Source organism: Armigeres subalbatus, chromosome 1 (genome assembly GCF_024139115.2).
Source record: "Armigeres subalbatus isolate Guangzhou_Male chromosome 1, GZ_Asu_2, whole genome shotgun sequence".
NCBI classification, from domain to species: Eukaryota; Metazoa; Arthropoda; class Insecta; order Diptera; family Culicidae; genus Armigeres; species Armigeres subalbatus.
Genome location: NC_085139.1, coordinates 120,306,663 through 120,329,065, shown reverse-complemented (window position 1 = coordinate 120,329,065; position 22,403 = coordinate 120,306,663). Strand labels below are relative to the sequence as shown.

At 43.6% G+C, this 22,403-nt stretch overlaps 1 protein-coding gene across 1 annotated transcript in view; it reads right to left on the bottom strand.

Moving 5' to 3' along the window:
- LOC134205058 (solute carrier family 22 member 21) overlaps positions 1-22,403 on the bottom strand; it is a 217,320-nt gene that overhangs the window by 87,809 nt on the left and 107,108 nt on the right. The window lies entirely within an intron of this gene.

Genomic DNA, 22,403 nt, shown 5'->3' with positions numbered 1-22,403 from the left:
TTCTTTTCGTGTTGTCCGGTAAGGAACCTATAGCCTATAACGTACGGAACATGTTGAATAGCAATTCTAACCTCAAAATGAATTTAGCGTACCAAAATTACTCTTTGGTGAACGATTCGAGTTACAAATTAGGTTTTGTCCGGCATTTATATGGGAGTCCGCCACTGTGGTCCGCTGCGGCCTTCGGTACCAAACATTGTAGATTACGGAGACTTTGGGGCAGTTTAAACAGGGGCTACCTCGTTTGGCATAAAGTCATTTGTTATAGAGCTGTTTGGCATAAAGTCGGTTGGCATAATGGTCATTTGGCATAAAGCAATGTAAATGATCTTATTTTCAATATTCATATCCTTTGCGTAAGTTAATGCTGCTTTCAACAAAAAAGAAATTATCTCTCCTTTTGTATTGTACCCAGGGAATCAATATTCGGGCAACGCCTAACAATATACTCTTTGTCATCAACAGAGTTTGTAACTGACAAACGCACCTAGGGAAGATCCATAAAGTACGTCACGCAAAAATCGGCGATTTTCGACCCCTCCCCCCTTCGCCACACTTTTTGTAATGAACCTCTAAAATTTTTGTATGGATCGTACCGCTGGTCTGCGCCCCCCCTCCCCCCTTGAGGCGTGACGTACTTTGTGGACGGCCCCCTAGCGACAAACCTTTATCCGAACCCGAACACAATATGACAAGAATCATTTGGCTTGCATGCTATGATATTTCCGAAAACACTATGCTAATTTTGAAATCATCGTTCGATTCTCGAATATTTCCATAAAAGCAGAAACTATGATACCTAGTATAAAACCGAAATTTGCTCTAGAAATAATGCAAAATAAAGGGATGAAATGTTAGCAACAAATTGTCTTCTTTTTTGTTGCTGACAATTTTTTCGGATCTTTGTCATTATTATCTCCGACAAAAACAAAGCTTTGTCGTTGGTTCGCTTTTGTCGCTTGTTTCGCACGCGCATTCCAGAAAAATTGATTCCCTGATTGTACCGAGAAAACGCGTGCTGTAAAAGAAGGCATCATCAACGCTTTTGCCTTATCCATAGCAACCGCGTAATTCAAAAGAAGGAACGATCTCCCATTCCTCAATGCACTTTAGCAAATGAGTGCTTCATAAAAGGCATCATCAACTCTTTCACATTATCCCATGCAATCGGGTACACCTAATATTTTTTTACACGGTTGATATTGTTCAATTTCCCGGTTGACCTGATTTTTCGCAGCTTTTTAAATACCACCTGAATTTTCTCTTTGATTTTTTGTGATTTTTTTCATGGGGTTAACTCATAGTTCCATTAACGCTAAACTGCCGTCATAAGCATATTTGTCCCATGTTTGCTGGGATTCCCTATATACATGGGACAATTATGCGTATAACGGCAGTAAAGGTCGTAATCAACTAAAACCCACCCGTGTAAAAAAAGAACTGGGTGTAATATGAAAGAAGAAATTATCTACATTTTGCATTGCACCGAGCGAACGAGTGCTATAAAAGAAGGCATCATCAATTTTTTTGCCTTACCCAGAGCAATCGCGTAATATAAAAGAAGAAATGATTTTCCTTTTGTATTGCACCGAGCAAACGAGTGCTTCAAAAGAAGACATTATCAACTATTTTGCATTATAATTAGGATCGTTTTGATCACCGCGTGACTTAATCAAAATTATTATTGTTTTTGGCTTTCTCGTTTTTTTTCGGCGATAATTATCCTACTACTCAAAGCAAAAGGGAGTAGATAAAAGTATTGAATCTGTATCATTGGATTGACACCACAAGCGAGCGGCTAGTCGGAAATGAATACAAAATGAAGATTTGCACTATCCCGAGGAATCGCGTAATTTAAAAGAAAGAATGAACTTCCTTTTCGCGTTGAATCGAGCAAAGGCATGCTTCAGAAGAAGGCATCACCAACTCTTTCGAATGGATGTAGGGCGTCTTAGTGAAAGTCCCCAAAAAAAGAGGATCTGACTGTGTGCGAGCGTGGCATCATGTTACTGGACATTGTTCTCAAAGTTCTGTGCAAACCGTGGGCTCTTGCAGTCTATCACTATGCAGCATCTAAACGACTTCCATTTGGCTCTACTTGCTCTACTCTACTTGCCTAACGGCGCTCTGATATGCAGAGTAAGCTGAACGCCCTGGCCGAAAACTCCTCTACGGTAGGTCTCGCCATCAACGTCAACAAGATCAAATCGTTGGATGTCAACACGAATAGCCCCTCCAACTTTACGCTAGCCTGGCAAGCAGTGGAGATGGTCGAAAACTTTCAATATATTGGAAGCCAGTTAGCGTCGGACGGTGGAACCAAGATCGACATAGGAGCACGGATCAAGAAGGCTAGGGCTGCTTTTTAGAGTTTACAAAATATATGGAGATCCAATCAGAAATCAGATTAATACTACGCACTAATTTTTGAATAATCAAGTTTAACGTGGAGTCTGCGTTGTTTTATGCAAGTGAGACTTGGTGTGTGCTGATTCGGCCACACCTTACGTAGGGGCGGGAACGAAATCTGTAAACAAGCATTAGACTGGAACCCAGCAGGACGTCGTAGCAGAGGCTCATGATGGCGAATCCTTAATGGATAATAGAAGAAGTCGACCGAAATCTAACCTGGCAACAGGTTAAAGCGATAGCTGGACATCGCTCAGGATGGAGATATTTCAAGTCGGCCTTTTGCACCACTGGAGGTGTACAGGACCCATAAGTAAAGTAAAAAGACTTGGTGTGTATGGGTAGAGATCACGCAATAACTGCAAGTATTCATCAACCGATGTCTACGTTTTTCGGTCCTGGTGGCCTCACAACTGGATCTCGAATGCTGAGCTCCATCGGCGATGCCTTCAAAAACCGATATCAACAGAAATTCGTAGGCGTAAATGGAGGTGGGTTGGAAAAACATTACGTAAGAGCGGAGATGAAATCTGCCAGCAAGCGCTGGATTGGAATCCGACCGGACATTGCAGCAGAGGCAGACGCAGCCCTATAATCAATTTAAGCTGAAAAATCTTGGAATATACTTTTTTTTCTCATCTACTGTGGCTGCTGAATACAATTTCTTGCTGTCCAGAATGTCCCCAGTAGACGTTCTTCAAGCGACCATTCTCTGCACAGCACTTCCTTGAAAGTCAGACACGTTGCGTTACACGCCATCGATTTCAACCTCCTGCGATGGCGAGAGTGCATAACTCCAAAAGTAAAGCAGTTTTCGAGGTTTTCTTTAGCTCTAACAGGAGATATCGGAACCGATTCGCGATTTGGGCGTAACTTATTTTGTAAACAAAAATTGTTTCATGAATTCCGTAGAATGCAAGCGTTTTTATCTAAAACTGATTCCCTTATCTGAAAGAGGAAAGCTTAATCTATCGGATGCATACTATGGTTTTCTCATGAAATGCTTGCTCTAGCATGAATTCGCCTTCCAATGTTTGTTTACGAAATAAGCTACGCCCAAATCGCAAATCAGTCCCGATATGTCCCTTATCTTTCTTCGCTGTTGAAACTGATCGATACTTTTTGGAAAAGGGTTGGTAAAAACCGGCACATCTCCCCTACTCCACATTGTACACCTTGTCTTTGGCAATTTTGTACGTAGGTGCGGTTATTCGTAGTGACCTAAAGGGCCGTACACATATTACGTAAGCACTTATGGGGGGAGGGGGGTCGGTCAATATCTTACGCGCCATATAAATAAAAAATCTTTTGTATGGAAATAAATCTTACAGGGGAGAGGGGGGTTCGAAAAACCCAAAAAAAAATGCTTACGTAATAAGTGTACGGCCCCTAAGTGATGCAAATCAATCTTAGGAAGCGACGCGTCAAGTCACGTCTATTTCCAGAAAATCCAGGTTTTCACTCTCTGCAGAAAGTAAACAACCCACGGCCTAGGTGAAGATGCCTGGTAGAACAGTGTGTGAACACTATATTTTGAATATTTTCCCAATGCCTCCATTATCACCTCGCAAGATGGAAGAGCCTATAACTAATAATATTAATTTAAATTTTCGTCAGCCTACTCTGTATGAGAGAGGAAATGGTAGAATAGGTAAAAGAAACAATAAAAAAAATACCAGATGATGGACTCCTTTTCGTATTTGGAGAACAATTCAACGAAAATAATCAACTACAGGGGAAGTGCACCGGTTTTGGCCAACTTAGTGCCTATTTTGGCCAACCCTGAAAAATACATATTTTTCCAAAATAATCGATCAGTTAAAAGCAGCGTTGAATCGTGAGGGGTATACCTCTTGTTGGAACTAATAAAACCCTCCCAAATTGCTTTATTTTTGGAGTTATTTGCAAAATTGGTCAAATTAGGAACATGGCCAAAACCGGTACAGTTCCCCCATGTGATTAACGGTTAGTTTAATCTTCCGTTTCCGAAATCCAGCATAGTTCGAAAAAAGCCCCTCATCCAGTCTGCTGGCATCACGGTTGACAGAATGGTCGCAGGACTAAAACACTCATATTTCCACCCTTATCACCCACTTTTCATCCTCCCACGCTGGCCCAGCAATGCAATGTTTTCCTCGCTGAGCGCATGCCCACTTTTCCTCGTCGTCCTTGTTCGGAGCAAAAGGCGACATCCGAAATAGACCCGAAAGGAAAATACCTAGAACCTAGTTGCTGTTCTCCGATCACTTCTCGGACCAATTGATTTCGGTCGTTTAGAGGTGTCGGAAGTGCGTCCTGCTGTATCCGCGGCGGTTCTGTCTCCTTTCCGTGGGGGAATTTTCTTCTACTTGTGGAAGTGTTTGTGAATCGGTGTGCGTTTGTACGGTCTGCTGGAATTTCGGCCATTTCAACTCGACGTGCCGTACCGGGGGCTAACGAGGAAAAGTGTTGGGTGAGGAAAATTGGTGGATAAGTGGCTTCAAGAAAGCTCGATTTGTTGGATTCTCGGAACTTGGACAGTTCCTGGAGGATCTTTCGGAAAACGTTACAGTGCGATTGATAGTGTTTGTGTTCAGAAAACGCATTGTGGAATACGCATTTTCCTGAGAAAGTAAAATGCAGTGAGAATCTGTGTGACCGACCAGTGAGTGGGTTGAGTGAATCATTCTTGTGAAGTGTTCTTTAGCTGCGGTTAACATCTATCTGGATTTACATCTGAAGTCAGAGAAAGGAAAAGTTGACAGCTACCCACACCATCAATCGAGGACGACGAAGATGAACAAATTGGGCTTTACAGTGAAGGTGCTGCTGGTGCTGGCGCTTGTCGGCACGTTCGTGGCCGATGCTAAGAAGAAGCCGAACAAGTACGGGGACGGAGATTTCGAGTTTGTTGATGAGGTAAGTTTCTTACATCAGATCGGAGGATTGAATGCATCCACAAGGTGAAAATGTATAACGCGCCTAATAACGGGACAAAAAGTCCATATTAGATTACCTAAAAAAGTATATCCAACCTGTATTGAGAAATTTATATTTAACTACTTTAATGGGCTGGTGCCGTATATAAAACATCGTTTTCGAAATTATAATAGAAAATTGTATCTTTTTTCGCAGATAAATTATGTTAAATACATCGTAAGGCAACACATATCAAATTTGTTGTCGATTTTAATCGATTCTGGAATATACCACGTGAAACACTTTTGTTGAAAGATATAAACGTCTATTTTAAGCCAACGTGAGATTTATTTATATTCTAAATCCTCGTCTAAAAATACGTGTTCTAGCATTGGCATTAGCATTGAGCAATTCGCAAAAAAATCGTAGGTGGTACAAGCCTGGATTTTTGTATGAGAGTTGCATGAGTTTCATCCGTTACCACAGATATTGATTTGGGACTAATTACTATCTCTAAGATGGAAGCAATGCACTCTCCAATAGTTGAGATCTGTCCTAGCCACGTCCAAATGATGAGGAAGGGGAAGGATGGTTAGTTGGACACCTACCTAAGTAAGATGTAGAGAACTTTACGACCTCTCATAGGGGGCCCGGGTGGTTTGGGAATCGTTAGTGTGAAAGGTTATAAACAGTAGGAATCGTTTTGGCAGAACGCGAAACACAGAAAGAAGTAAGATAGAAATATAAAGTAGGAAAGGGACGAGCCTGGGATTGGACCCATGACCTCCTACTTACAAGGCAGAAACGGTAGCCACTAGACCACCGAGCTCGTCATTCTCGTCTAAAACTACGCATTGTGGTAGATTTTCTTGCATTCGACAAAGGTAAAAGAAAGTTAAGCTGATTATTATCGACTTCGATAACGATGGGTCATTGCATTTGGAAGCTTTGACGTAACTAGCCACGATGTCTAGGAGACGGAGGGACTACAAGGCCTCTTCATCTATTTTCTTCATTTTGAAAAAAAGAAATCATCGGCTGCATAATGTATACAAAATAAAACAATCTGGAATTCAAGCCAAATTTATTTGACAATAAACATTAAATTGATGTTTGAAATCATTTTGATAAATCTCTCAGTTCAGTTCAGTATAGTTGATGATAGAACTGTAATTAAAGGGATAGAGCTTTCGATTATTTTATGTAGATCCAATCCCGAGGAATTTCCCATTAAAAATTTGAAAATAATCCAATTTTTAACAAAAAGAATTCTGAACAATTCTCGCGAACACTCTGAATAGTTTCTCATGAAAGTTCCAAAGAAATTTCCGGCAAAATTCGAATCCAATTAATTTCGTTTCAATCAATTTTTTGAACTTGTAAGAGTCGTTTGAACGAGGAAGAGTCAAAAGTAATTGGGCCAAAGGCTGAAAATTTATTACCTGAATATGTAATTTAGCTGAACAAACCATTGAACCGAAACCTCTTTGCCTGAAATGTAATTTGGTCAACATGGGCATACGACCGAAAATGCCGTTCAACCGAACAGACCATTTTGCCGAAAAAGTCATCTAGCTGAAACGGTCGTTTGGCAGAAGTGCCATTTGACCGAAATGGTTGAAAGTGTCGTTCGGCGAATTGGCAATTTTGCCGGAAAAGTCGATTGGCCGATATAGTCATTTGCCAGAGAAAAAAAAACATTTAGGTGACGGGTCGACATTTTTAACCGTATGACCCGTTCAACAAATAACATTTTCGGTTGTTTGATCTGTTCGGGCAAATGACACTTTCTGACCATATAGCATTTTCAACCATATAATCCGTTGAGGCAAATGATCTCTTCGGCCGACTTAGCAGTTCAGCTAATATGTCTAAGCTTAATTCAGCCAATTCAGTATGTATAGTTTTCAGCCAAATGACATTTTCGGCAAAATAAATTTTGACCTAATAACCGTTTGGTTCAGCACAATAAAATTCGGCTAGATAATTTTAGCCTTAACGTGTTTTTTGGCTTAACGGCATTCGAACAAATGGCTTCCCACAAATTCAGCCAAACAACGGGAAGGGCCGTTTGGTCCAAAACTATTTTGTCGAAAGTCACAATGCCGAAAATTATTTGGCCGAATAAACCAAACATACCATCCAAGTAACTAAATGAAGCTATATATGATTGTTAATAATACAGCATTGAATGTAATGAAAGGCAGATGAGCTTGCGAAGCAAGGTTCAAACAGACAGTTTATTAGCCCAGAACCTTTCTGTGGTATATCATACAATGCCATTAAAATGTAAAGGAAGATCCATTAAACCAAGCAATGTTTGCAGGTGGATGATGTTGTAGTCAAATCGTTAATACCAAAAAGGGCGGCCACTATCGACGTTATCGTTCACCTCCTTCAAGGTTGGTGTCAGTCAAGAATGGAAATCAAAAGCGCTGGACCCATCAGTTTGGCCTTCTGAAATCGAATTTCATGAGTTTGTATAAACTAGCTCCAGCGTTCGGCATTTTTGGAAACCGAGCCAGAGAACCGACCCCGGTACATCCAACAGTTTAGAAGTTCATCAACATCCAGCATCCAACATTAGCACAGATCCAGCAATAACAGCCAGTACATATTTGATTCCAGTCCTTTCATTCCCTGTGATTGCCTCAGACACATCATCCTCTGTTGCAGTGCCCTACTTCCTCTTCTTCTTATTGACATTACATCCCCACACTGCACTGGGACAGAGCCACCTCGCAGCTTAGTGTTCATTAAGCACTTCCACAGTTATTAACTCCGAGGCTTCTAAGCCAGGTTACCATTTTTGCATCCGTATATCATGAGGCTAACACGATGATACTTTTATGCCCAGGGAAGTCGAGACAATTTCCAATCCGAAAATTGTCTAGACCGGCACCTGGAATCGAACCCAGCCACCCTCAGCATGGTCTTGCTTTGTAGCCGCGCATCTTACCGCACGGCTAAGGAGGGCCCCAACGGGGAAGCTTACCTGGTTGAAAGCTTGTCGATGATCATGTTGTGGATCGAAATGGGGGGGAAACATGGGTAAATTCATTGGCAATTCATGTGGCGAGTTTATATATGAGGTGAACATTGGCATTGGCGACGTGGTAGTATATTGAGATCGACAACCAGTTGGTGTGGGAATCGGAAACTTATCTGGCATATTGAGAGGAGGGGGGGGGGGGGTACTCAAAGGGGCTGTGTTTATTGAATTCCATGGTATTGTGGATAAATGTGGTGCACTTACCGGGGTAATGATTTGGCATTGTGGGATAACTGATCCTGCTTTGGTACTACTTTGTGGTAGTATTCTTCCGATACTCGCTTCGCTCATTAACAGCACTGGTGATGGAAACCCCTCTTGACGTGGCGTCGCTGAAACCATGCCGTTCACATTTCCACAAGCGCCGTCTTGTTTCTCCTCGAAACACGCCTTCATGTTCAGGAATTCTCGCTCTATCTTACGTAACCGCTCCAACTCCGCATTTATTTTGTCCAACTCCAACTCTCGTTGCTTTTAGCTCGATCTCTACATTTCTCGCTGTTGTAGTTGCCGCAATAGGTCGTTTTCCTTTGACGCTGTAACTGGAACTGTTCTTCGTTGATATCTTTCAATTGATTGAGTTTATTAAACTAGATCCAACTCTCGTTTTCGCTGTATTTCGATTTCCTCTTCGTGTAACCTGTGTTTTCTTTCTGTAGATCCTCGGTCTCTCTACGCCACTTCTCGTACAAGGGCAATGGGTTCTTCGGACGAGCACCTCTCTCGGTAGTTTGAAGTGTAGAACATTCAAGCAGATCCACGAAATGCTGAACGTCTACCAGGGGCACAATAATACTCTCCGGGTTCCACTGCTTTTGCCTGGCATTCATCACCTCCGACGGATATGCTACCAAACGTCTTCTCCAAATCAGTGTTTGCTACGCCTCCAATGCTAGAAGATGGGTGACTCTCGTTGACTCTTTATAGATTGTTTCTATTGCACAAGATCCCGTCTTCAGTGGTGTGGATGTGATCTGTACCTTACTGCGTTCCACAGAATCCCTGGGCTAATGTATGACTGCTCTCAACACATCCGCCGGATGATTCCCCGGCACCGTTGTTCGATTCAACGGCACAGTTTTGTTGCTGGATCCAGTTTCTTACTCTGCTAGTCTGATTCGTCGGACGCACGCTCGAAGCTTCGTCATGCTGCTTTAAGAGATCATACTTCCGCACTTCCGCCCGATGTACTCTTTCTCACGATCCAATTTATCTTAGGTAGCCTGTTGAATCTTCTCTTGCAATGCACGTTCCTCCTCTAGGCGTTGCATCTCTCACGTTCCAATCGAACCCTTTCGTGAACTAGATGTGCTTGACCGCATAGATGCCGAAGTTGGTGGTGGATTCGTTATTCGAGGGACGGCACACACGAAAACGGCTGAGAGTGAACTGTTCTGTGACTCACCCGGCGCAGGAAAAATGGGTACCACTTCTCACAATCCTTACACTGCACCATGAACCACTCGGCCTTTATTGGGACGTTCACAAGCGCCGCAATCTTTTTCATCCGCTCGTTTATCATCGACTACAGTAGTTTCAAAGTTTGCATCCGATGACGTCACAGATACAACCTCATGTTGATCGTCATCATATTCTTCATACAATCTGCGTCTGCGATCGAGTTTGCCGTACGACCGATCTCCGGTGCACGATACCGCGCGGATCCATAATCCCTTTAGTTTCTGTTGGTTCGATATACGATTATCGTTTCGGATACCTTTAAGCAAACTCGCTTTTATCGCAAAGTATTGCTAAAGCTGCAATACGGATTTAATTAGAGCAACTCACAAAGTTATAATTTCCAACTTACGGATTAGTGTCCAAATTAATTCAACCGCACAGAACTTAACAATTTGGAGATTAATAATATTAATCTATAAGGAACTGAAAAAAAGTTTTAGAATTAATGTGGAAATAATAATTTTATAATCCTGCCTTGTACAATTCTCAATTTATAATTCGCAATTCATCCCGAGTGACACATTCAAAATGACATTTTGACGTCTTTTGCCCAATAGGCCCACATTGCATCGTGCTCGAGGGGTACTCATCGTCTGCAACAATGTCCATATCTCATTTTGCAATCTTATCAACATTTGACATCACTGAACTTAGGATATGCATTGGAAATACCACAGAACTTCCCATGGAAATTCTAAACATTTTCCGGTAAAAATTGGAAACTTTGTCCCGTAAAAATTGACTTCAATTTTCCTTCCCTTGGAAATTGTAAAGAATTTCCCGTCAAAATGTCAAATTATTTCCCGTGGAGAAAAAATCCAAATTAATAATTTTGGAAGAGACCGATATCTCGTAGATCGCTATGTTGACCTTTATTTATTTATTAGCAGACCTGACGAACTCCGTTTCGCCCAAAATTAATTTATTCTCTGATTAGATTTCGAGTTATGAAGAAATTGGTGTTTCATTTGTATTGGAGGCCCCCCTTTTCAAAGCGGGGGGGGGTCTCGAACCATTTTTAGAACCTTCCCCGGCCCCAAAGACCTCTGCATACAAATTTTTACGCCGATCGGTTCAGTAGTTTTTGAGTCTTTAAGGTTCAGACAGACAGAAATTCATTTCTATGTATACAGATTATCAGACGAAGGCCGGAGTGGCCTGTGCAATACATAAAAGTCATCAGCTTGGTCCATGGCTGCACTCCGCCAACCACGCAGTCTGCGGAGGGTCCGCAAATCGTCACCACGTGATCGATCCACCTTGCTCGCTGGGCACCTCGCCTTGTTCCTGTCGGATCGTTGTCGAGAACCATTTTCACCGGATTACTGTCCGACATTCTGGCTACGTGCCCGCCCACTGCAGTTTTTCGATTTTCGCTGTGTGAACGATGGATGGTTCTCCCAACAACTGATGCAACTGGTTCATTCGCCTTCTCCACGTACCATCCGTCATCTGCACCCCACCATAGATGGTACGCAGCACTTTCCTTTCGAAAATTCCCAGTGCGCGTTGGTCCTCCACGAGCATCGTCCACGTCTCGTGTCCGTGGTGAACTTCCGGTCTAATAAGCGTTTTGTAGATAGTCAGTTTGGGGCCCTCCTTAGCCGTGCGGTCAGATGCGCGGCTACAAAGCAAGACCATGCTGGGGGTGGCTGGGTTCGATTCCCGGTGCCGGTCTAGACGATTTTCGGATTGAAAATTGTCTAGACTTCCCTGGGCATAAAAATATTATCGTGTTAGCCTTAGGGATATACGAATGCAGAAATTGTAATTTGGCTTAATAACCTCGCAGTTAATAACTGTCGAAGTTCTTAATGAACACTAGTTGCGAGGCGGCTCTGTCCCAGTGAGGGATGTAATGCCAACGAAGAAGAAGATGATAGTCAGTTTGGTATGGCGGTGAACCTCTCTATTCGATCGGAGCGTTTTGCGGAGTACAAATTAAGTACGATTTGGCATGATGCCATGATGCGTCTCCGAATTTCTCTGCTGGTATCGTTATCGGCGATCACCAATGAGCCCAAGTACACGAATTCTTCGTCTACCTCGATTTCGTCACCACCGATAGAAACTCGTGGTAGGTTTCTTACATTGACCTCTCTTGAACCTCTTCCTATCATGTACTTCGTCTTCGACGTGATGATGACTAGTCCAATCCGTTTAGCTTTGCTTTTCAGTCTGATGTAGGCTTCCTCTATCCTCTCAAAGTTACGTGCCATGATATCAATGTAGTAGACACGAAAGACCATCACCTTGCCGTTAACCTCAGCGCGTTTTGAAGGGAACTACGCACATCACCCGATCCATCGTCGCCTTGATCAACCGTATCAGTTTAGCCGGAATTCCGTTTTCGTGCATTAGCTACCATAGCTGGTCTCGATCGATTGTATCATATGCGGCTTTGAAGTCGATAAATAGATGATGTGTGGGTACGTTGTGTTCATCAAGGCGGCATTTCTGCAGCATTTTTGGCGAATAGCGAACACCTGTTGAGCGTTCGCCCATAAAACCCGCCTGGTACTGCCCCAAGAACTCTCTTGCAATTGGTTTTAGTTGGCGGTATAAAATTTGATGGAGAACCTTGTAGGCGGCAGTATTCAGCAAATGTAATTGCGCCGCACCTCATACAATCCAGCTTATCGCCCTTTTGTAGATGGGACACACGACACCTTTCATCCACTCCTGCGGCAGAACTTCATCCTCCCAAACCTTGGTAATCACTCAGTGCAGCGCTCACCACCGTGTATAAACAGCTCTCCTGATAGTTGGTCAACTCCAGGGGCTTTGCTGTTTTTTAGCCGGCCGATCTCCTCCTATATTCCCTGGAGATTCAGAGCCGGAAGTCGCATGTCCTGCGCGCGTGCTCCTATGTTCATTAACATACCGCCACCGTTGTCTGCCATATCGCCATTCAGGTGCTCTTAGTAGTGCTGCCGCCACCTTTGGATCACCTCACGCTTGTTTGAAAGAAGGTTTCCGTTTATGTCCTTACACATATCGGACTGTGGCCCTTACTTAAACGGTTCAACTTCTTATAGAACTTTCGTGCGTTATTAGCGCGGTACAGCTCCTTTGTCTCTTCACGGTCTCGATCTTCCTGCTGGCGCTTTTTCCTCCGAAAAATCGAATTTTGTCTGTTCCGCGCCCGTTTGTATCGTGCCTCGTTCACTCTCGTACAGAGTTGCAGCAATCTCGCCCATGCTGCATTTTTCCGTTCACCGTCTTATAGCGCCGCCCAATGTTTGTCATTGCGGCGGACGACTCTGACGCGTTGTACGCTGTCGAGAGTTTTGAGCGCAGACATACTGCAACGAGGTAGTGGTCGGATTCAATATTCGCACTGCGTGGTAAGTGCGGATGTTCGTAATGTCGGAAGAATTTACGCTGATTAGAACGTGGTCGATTTGGTTCTCCGTTACTTGGATTAGGTGATTTCATGTGACCTTGTGGATATTCTTGCGGGGGAAGAAAGTGCTTCTGACTACCATTCCGCGGGAGGCTGCAAAGTTTATGCATGTTTACCTTACCGACCATCAAGGTCTGAAGTCAAGTCAAGAATAGTTTGAAGTACCGTTGATGTTTTGTAATTACTGTGACAAGTTTACAAAAGCAAAATGGTGTTCCTTGGCACTATGTCAACTCGAAAACAGAGGCCAACATCCTGTAGATTACATTATTAACCATACAGATTTTTGAAATCTAAGCTAAGGAATAGTTTGGAGTGCGGTTGATGCTCTGAGAATACTATAACATGTTCATAATAGCGAATTGATGCTCTATTGAGCAATTCCAATACAAAAGAGCAGGCAAGACTCCAGCAGAACGCAGGATTACGTCATAAATACCTTCAATATCTGTACCTCAAAAATGTGAAACTTCCAGTAGATGCTCATAGAAATAATGTCCCTATGGAGCTATTCTAACTTTAAAAATAAACTAACACTCTGTAGGAGCCTTGGGCTTGTTGCCTTCGGTCAAAACGGCCCTCTCCTGTTCAAAAAATTTGATTTGAATGAAAATTATTTTGATTTGAAATTCTTACTGAAAATTCTCAGAAAAATGTTCTGAAATTTGTATGGAAAAAAAACCCTAGGTTAATCCACCTAGCAGTGATGAAGCCAGCTGATAGAGCGATCGAAAACCAAGAGGAGCCAGCAAAAGTTCTACCCCGTCAACGATACGCCTTGGGTCTTGAGGAGGAAGTAAAACGCTCATGTCGACGAGCGTGGGCAGACTCTCTGGCTGACGAAGGAGAGAGAGAGCCGCCGCAACAGGGGACATTCGCCTCCTCTACGATATCTCACGACGCTTAAGCGGGGCGAAGATGAACGCAATGATGCCTGTGAAAGACGCGAATGATCAGTTATCGATCGATTCCAGCCGCGACCAGCTGAACAGTCAGTCTCAAGCACTTCGAAACGGTGAACAACTTTTTCAAGTGCCAGCCAGGCTATCACCACACCTCCAGCATGATCTGCTCAGGGATCCATGACGTATAACACCGCGTCAATACCGAAGCTCCATTACTGCTAGAATTCAACAGCCATCAAAGCATGAAATCGAATAAAGCTCAGGGTCGACCAGCATTCATCATCCGCATATCAGCCGAGATGCTCAAAGCTGACCCCATGACATCCGCTCAACTACTGCATCGTTTATTTCGTAATATCTGGGACACCGCAACCTTTCCGATCGACTGGATGCAAGGTATCTTAGTGAAGGTGCCCAAAGGGTGACCTGACTGTATGCGATAACTGGCGAGGCATTATGTTGCTATGTACCGTTCTCAAAGTTCTATGCAAAATTACCCTAGCCGGATTCAGAAGAAAATCGATGCGACTCTCTGGCGGCAAAGCATCCGTGCCGGAAGATCCGTTGAACCATATTGTCACGCTCCGCATCATTCTGGAGCAGGTCAACGAATTCCAAGAGTCCCTTTACTTGGTATTCATTGACTACGAAAAAGCTTTAGACTCTCAATCACGAGAATATGTGGGCGCCCTGAGACGCAAGGGAGTTCCTGAAGAAAATCATCGGCCTCTGAGGCACAGTACGACCTTCTCGTGTAGAGTACTGCTGGTCTTGTCCGACCCTATCCGGGTCGTAGTGGTGTGAGGCAAGGATGTATTCTATCACCGTTACTTTTTCCTCATCGTAATCGACGAGATTCTGGTAGATGCGATTGACAGAGGTGACCCAGAGGCTCATGGCGGCAAGCCTCAATAGAAATAAAAGTCGACGCCAAATCTAACCTGGCAACAGGTTAAAGCGATACCGGCAACGCTCAGGATGGAGATCTTTCAATCGGCCCTTTCGGAGGTGTACAGGATCCATGAGTAAGTAAGTAAGGTGATGGAGCCTTGCTCGTGTTTATAAAATAGTATTTTGACCATAACTTTTGAACCCAGAGTCCGATATGGGTAATTTCAATAGGAAACAATGGGAAAGTTCTGCGTCGAATGCAACTTGTTAAGAATAATCCAAAAAATGAATAAGTTTTTTTGGCGTTTGCTGCACGAACATACACACATATACACATATAGACATCACCTCAATCAGTCGAACTGAGTTGATCGGTATATAACACTATGGGTCTCGAGTCTTCTATAAAAGTAAGTTTTGAGCGATCATATAGCCTTTACGTATACTTTGTATACGAAAGGCAAAAATTGTTTATTTTTCAAAGCATTCATGAAAAATTCTTCGAAATAAATTGGGAAATTCCGGAATGTGCCTTAAATAATCCTGATTTTGACGAAAACTCTTCCTAATCATCACGGAAATTTCCTTGGGATTTGTTTTTGAATTTCGAGGAAAATTGTTTGGATTTCATTTCATCTGGAAATTCTTCTTAGTTTTTACGGAAAGCTTTCCGAAATTTCAACGGGAAATTGTATGATTTTGATAAGGAAATAATCGATGTTTTAACGAAAAAAATCTGAGTTTCTACAGGATATTTGAGAATATCAATCAAGAATTTATTCGGAAATTCCACGATAGTGCGTGACGTGTTATAGTGTAGCAGCCAAAATTTAATTTTCCAGTTCTTTGTCTATAATTAAGCAATGTACGTCCTTTCATTTTCAGTTTAGAATTGTCAGCGGCGACGTGATGCAGAAACTGATAATACTCTCTCTACAACTGGAACAACTTCTCAAGGAAGGTTGTTGTAATTAGTAATACGTCCGTGTACTTAATGGAATAGTGTGGACGTTGGTTCAAGTACCACCGGCAGCCGAATCTCTTTCGCAATATCTCATAAAACACCTTAAAACGCATTTAACTATGAAACAAAATTAATCATTGAATAAGAATAGATATTGACTGATTCTCTCCTATAATGTTTTTGCATCATTATGCCACAAAGATAATTTAAGCTAACTTGATGGTCCAAATTCTTTAATAAATTGCGAAGGATGATACCTAATAAGCTCAGTGAAATTCTAGTTTTATTGATTTTGCCCAGATAATGCCTTCTATTGATGAAACTTGTAGTACGAGCAAGGAAAGACCAAGCTATTCGAAAACTTTTCGAGCCCACGCATGGAATTTCTCGCTATTCCCTTTTGGCTTGTCTGCTTCCGTTCAGTTTTTCCGGATGGTATTTGAATGCCTTTTCACAAAAATACGTTGACTTGGTTGGGCTGGGAAGAATATATAAGAGTGCCTACACTTCTCTACCGGCTGCGGATTGAGTGCGGGACCTCAAGATAAACTTAGCTGCAAGATGAGTGCCACGAGGAAAGTTATTTTATCACCGCTCGCTGATGCCACCGCCATGTCTTTACCTTTTCGGGGAGCGAGCAGCAGGCAGGACGGTTCGAAATGCTTACCTTCACACCTAAGTATCTGTTTGCGGAAACGGCAACGCTCATTCTTTTATTAAAGATTGATGCCGGTCGGTTGGGTTGCCTACTCGAGACGAGAGAAGGCATGCATTTAATTTTAAATTTTTCACGTACATCCGGTTCAGTAATTCGTCGGAATTCGGATAAAGTTTACGTAACTTTGCGGAGCAGCTCCATCATATGAAAATTGTAATTTCATTATTCTGAAAATAACAGTTTGCACACACTCATAGTATAAGGAATTTAAAGTTAAACCTTACGAAACATTTAAACGGGTATATAATTTATAAAAGGATTCAATTTAACTGTCATTTTAGATCCAATTAAGCAAGGGACATATAATTTGTCTTGGAAGATTTTTCAAATGAGGGTGGGTTTTACTTACTGAATTGTATCATTGAAAATCCTTTTCGATATGATGATGATGATGATGATGATACTACCATATATTGTAGCAAGGCACCTGCCATTCAACTGGCCATATCTGGCAATCGATTTGATCTATTGTTTGTATATCATCAAACTCCACCCAAAAATGGGTGGGGTGGTTCTATAAGAGACACTTATGCAAATCCACGGATGAATAGAGAATCTCCTTCCAAAAGAAAGTTCGTCATACAATAATATTATAGCCCTCGTTTCCAGATTGACCCAATACATGGGAGGAGAGCCCGAACTTTAACGACATCCGGACGCGTAGGAAGAATTCCAAAATCAACCACCAAAGTATTCTTCCAGACACCCATTTTACAATAATATACGGTATTAAGCACGAGAGCGGAGCAAAAATACGTCTGTTGGATGCAAGCAACGGCTATCAACTGATAACGAAAACAATATTCAATAGAGAACATACAGGCCGGCGGTTGGTTGAACGCGGTAGAATCGGACTTGGGTAATGTGACCAGCAAGCGTCCTGCGGAACATCTAGGTAGGTCACCGGAAGAAACTTGATCGTATCCAAAAGCCTTCCGATGAAATCTTTTCCGCGGAGACGAAGGCCACTTTTATCACCTCACTAGGCTCCGTATGAAAATTGATTACGCCGCCTAATATTATTTACCACCGATATGGCATTTTACTGATAAGTCTAGATTTATTTGCTCCTGTCGAATATACATATTTTCAGCAAGTTCATATGATAATTATCTTCTTACAATTATGCAGCATTTTTCTCATATCCAGTAAAGTCTAGACCGAACAAAACTGAAAGCTAAAAGCCTTTTTCATTAAAATAACTTATTCAGTCGGAATTTTGTGAATCACTAGATCCCTTTTGTACAACGTATGCTCAGTCAAACAAAACAATATTTGTTCTAACAAAATACACCTGACATTGAATGATTCAGAATATGGGGGAATCGTTCTCCAGGAATTCGAACTGCTCCTAGAACTTCTGCGTGAGTACGTACTAAAATTTTCTAGAGAAATTTCAGGAAATATAGAGATATTTTAAGAAGAGTTCTTAAAGAAATTTTCGCGGATATTTATAGGTATTTGAGAGAATTTTAAAGAAGTCTCTGAAGCAAAAGCGGGAGTATTTTTCAATAGAGGAAAAACTTGCAGGAAAAATCCTGTAAGATTTTGTGGGCGAATTTTGAAGTAATTCTGGAGTTTTCGTGGAATTGTCTGGGAGATTCTTGAAGGAATTTGTAAAGAGTTCTTAAAAATCGTTAGAATTCCTACACAAATATCCGGAGAAGTCATTTCTAAAATAATTTATTTGTGAGCAACTTTCCGGTAGAATTCTTGGAGGGATTTTCAGGAATTTCTGGAAGAATTCCCACAGGAATGCGCCTAAGATCTAGAATTCGCAATTTAAATTCCATGAGAAGTTCTTCAAGAACTTCTGGACCATTTTCGGAAGAATTCCGGGAGGTGAATTTAGTAAAAATTTCGAAGAATACAGAAGAAATAACTGGACTGTAATTTATGTAGAGTTTGCAAGTAATTTATGATGTCCTTGAGAGTTTTTGAAGGAACCTTGAAATTCTATGATAACAGTCAAACCTTCATAAGTCCTGAAAACTTCCGGAGGACCTGGAGGTTTCGGAAATTCTTGGAGAACTGAGAATTCCTGGAGGAACTTCAGAGGTTCTGAGGAATTCTTGGAGGAACTTCGGAGGTTCTGAAGGAACTTCGGAAGAATTCTGGAGGAACTTCCGGAGGAGGATTCCTAGAGGAACATCGAGGAGATTCCTGGAGAACCGGAGGTTTCTTGGGGAACCTGAGGAATTCCAGAACTTGGAGAATTCTGGAGGAACTTGGAGGGAATTCTGGAGGAATTCCTGGAGGAACTTCGGAGGAACTTCGGAGGAATTCCTGGAGGAACTTCCGGAGGAATTCCGAGGGAACTTCGGAGGAATTCCTGGAACTTCGGATGAATTCTGGAGACCTCAGAGAATTCCTGAGACCGGAGGAATTCCTGGAGAGACTTCCGGAGAATTCCTGAGGAACTTCCGGAGGAATTCCTGAGGAACTTCGGAGAAATTCCTGGGGGACATCGGAGGAATTCCGGGGAACTTCGGAGGAATTCCTGGAACTTCGGAAGAATTCGAACTTCCGGAGGAATTCGTGGGGAACTTCGGAGAATTCGTGGGGGAACTTCCAGAATTCTGGGAGTAACTTCGGAGGAATTCCTGGAGGAACTTCCGGAGGAATTCTTGCAGAACTCCGGGAACTCCGGAGGAGAATTCCTGGAGGGAACTTCGGAGAATTCTGGAGAACTGAGGAATTCCTGGAGGAACTTCCGGAGAATTCCGGAGACTTCGAGAGATTCTGGAGGAACCGGAGGAATTCCTGGAAGACTTCGGAGGAATTCCTGGAGGAACTTCGGAGGAATTCCTGGAGGAACTGAGGAATTCCTGGAGGAACTTCGGAGAATTCCTGGAAGGAACTTCGGAGGCTGAAGGAACTTCCGGAGGAATTCCTGGAGGAACTCGGAGGTCCTGGAGGAACTCCGGGAATTCCTGGAGGAACTTCCGGAGGAGGAATTCCTGGAGGAACTTCGGAGGAATTCCTGGAGGAACTTCCGGAGAATTCTTGGAGGAACTTCCGGAGGAATTCTGGAGGAACTTCCGGAGGAATTCCTGGAGGAACTCGGAGGAATTCCTGGAGAACTTCGGAGGAATTTGGAGAACTTCCGGAGGAATTCCTGGAGGAACTTCCGGAGGAATTCTGGAGGAATTCCTGACTTCGGAGGAATTCCTGGAGGAACTTCCGGAGAATTCCTGGAGAACTTCGGAGGAATTCCTGGAGGAACTTCGGAGGATCTGGAGAACTTCGGAGGAATTCCTGGAGGAACTTTCCGGAGGAATTCCTGGAGAAGACTTCCGGGAGAATTCCTGGAGGAACTTCGGAGGAATTCCTGGAGGAACTTCCGGAGAATTCCTGGAGGAACTTCGGAGGAATTCCTGGAGGAACTTCCGGAGGAATTCCTGGAGGAACTTCCGGAGAATTCCTGGAGGAACTTCGGAGGAATTCCTGGAGAACTTCCGGGAGAATTCCTGGAAGGAACTTCCGGAGGAATTCCTGGAGGAACTCCTGGGAGAATTCCTGCAGATACTTCCGGAGGAATTTTTGGAGGATCTTCGGAGGAATTCCTGGAGGAACTTCCGGAGGAATTCCTGGAGGAACTTCGGAGGAATTCCTGGAGGAACTTCCGGAGAATTCCTGAGGAACTCGGAGGAATTCCTGGAGGAACTTCCGGAGGAATTCCTGGAGGAACTTCCGGAGGAATTCCTGGAGGAACTTCGGAGGAATTCCTGAGGAACTTCGGAGGAATTCCTGAGGGAACTTCCGGAGGAATTCCTGAGGACTTCCGGAGGAATTCCTGGAGGAACTTCCGGAGGAATTCCTAGAGAACTTCCGGAGGATTCCTGGAGAACTTCCAGGAGGAATTCTGGAGGAACTTCCGGAGGAATTCTGGAGGAACTTCGGAGAATTCCTGGAACTTCCGGAGGAATTCCTAAGGAAGGAACTTCCGGAGGAATTCCTGGAAGAACTTCAGGAGGACTCCTGGAGGAACTTCCGGAGGAATTCGGAGAACTTCCGGAGGAATTCCTGGAGGAACTCGGAGGAATTCTGGAAGACTTCGGAGGAATTCCTGGAGGAACTTCCGGAGGAATTCCTGGAGGAACTTCCGGAGAATTCCTGGAGGAACTCCGGAGGATTCCTGGAGGAACTTCCGGAGGAATTCCTGGAGGAACTTCAGGAATTCCTGGAGGAACTTCCAGGAATTCCTGGAGGAACTTGGAGGAATTCCTGGAGGAACTCCGGAGAATTCCTGGAGGAACTCCGGAGGAATTCTGGAGAGAACTTCCGGAGGAATTCCTGGAACTCGAGGAATTCCTGGAGGAACTTCGGAGGAATTCCTGGAGAACTTCGGAGGAATTTGGGAGGAACTTCCGGAGGAATTCCTGGAGAGAACTTCCGGAGAATTCCTGGAGGAACTCGGAGGAATTCCTGGAGGAACTTCCGGAGGAATTCCTGGAACTTCCGGAGGAATTCCTGGAAGGAACTTCGGAGGAATTCCTGGAGAACTTCCGGAGGAATTCCTGGAGGAACTTCGGAGGAATTCCTGGAGAACTTCCGAGGATTCCTGGAGAACTTCGGAGGAATTCCTGGAGGAACTTCAGGAGAATTCTGAGGAACTTCCGGAGGAATTCTGGAGGAACTTCAGGAGGAATTCCTGAGGAACTTCCGGAGGAATTCCTGGAGGAACTTCCGGAGGAAATTCCTGGAGAACTTCCGGAGGAATTCCTGGAGAACTTCCGGAGGAATTCTGGAGAACTTCCGGAGGAATTCAGAAAGAACTTCGGAGAATTCCTGGAGGAACTTCGGAGGAATTCCTGGAGGAACTTCCGGAGGAATTCCTGAGAACTTCGGAGATTCCGAGGAACTTCGGAGGAATTCCTGGAGGAACTTCGAGGAATTCCTGGAGGAACTTCCGGAGGAATTCCTGGAGGAACTTCCGGAGGAATTCCTGGAGGAACTTCCGGAGGAATTCCTGGAGGAACTTCCGGAGGAATTCTAGAGAACTTCCGGAGGAATTCCTGGAGGGAACTTCCGGAGGAATTCCTGGAGGAACTGGAGAATTCCTGGAAGAACTTCCAGAATTCGGAGGAACTTCCGGAGGAATTCCTGGAGGAACTTCCGGAGGAATTCCTGCATTCGGAGGAATTCCTGAGGAACTTCGGAGAATTCCTGGAAGAACTTCCGGAGGAATTCCTGGAGGAATTCCTGGAGGAACTTCCGGAGAATTCGGAGGAACCAGATTCGGAGAACTTCGAGGAATTCCTGGAGGAACTTCGGAGGAATTCCTGGAGAACTCCTGGAGGAACTGGAGGAATTTCCTGGAGGGAACTTCCGGAGAATTCCTGGAGGAACTTCGAGGAATTCCTGGAGAACTTCCGGAGGAATTCCTGGAGGAACTTCCGGAGGAATTCCTGGAGAAACTTCGGAGGAATTCCTGGAGGAACTTCGAGGAATTCCTGGAGGAACTTCCGGAGGAGGAATTCCTGGAGGAACTTCCGGAGAATTCCTGGAGGAACTTCCGGAAAATTCCTGGAGGAACCCGGAGGAATTCTGGAGAACTTCAGGAGAATTCCTGGAGGAACTTCCGGAGGAATTCCTGAGAGACTTCGGAGGAATTCTGGAGGAACTTCGGAGAATTCCTGGGGCTTCGGAGGAATTCCTGGAGGAACTTCGGAGGAATTCAGGAACCTAATGCAGCT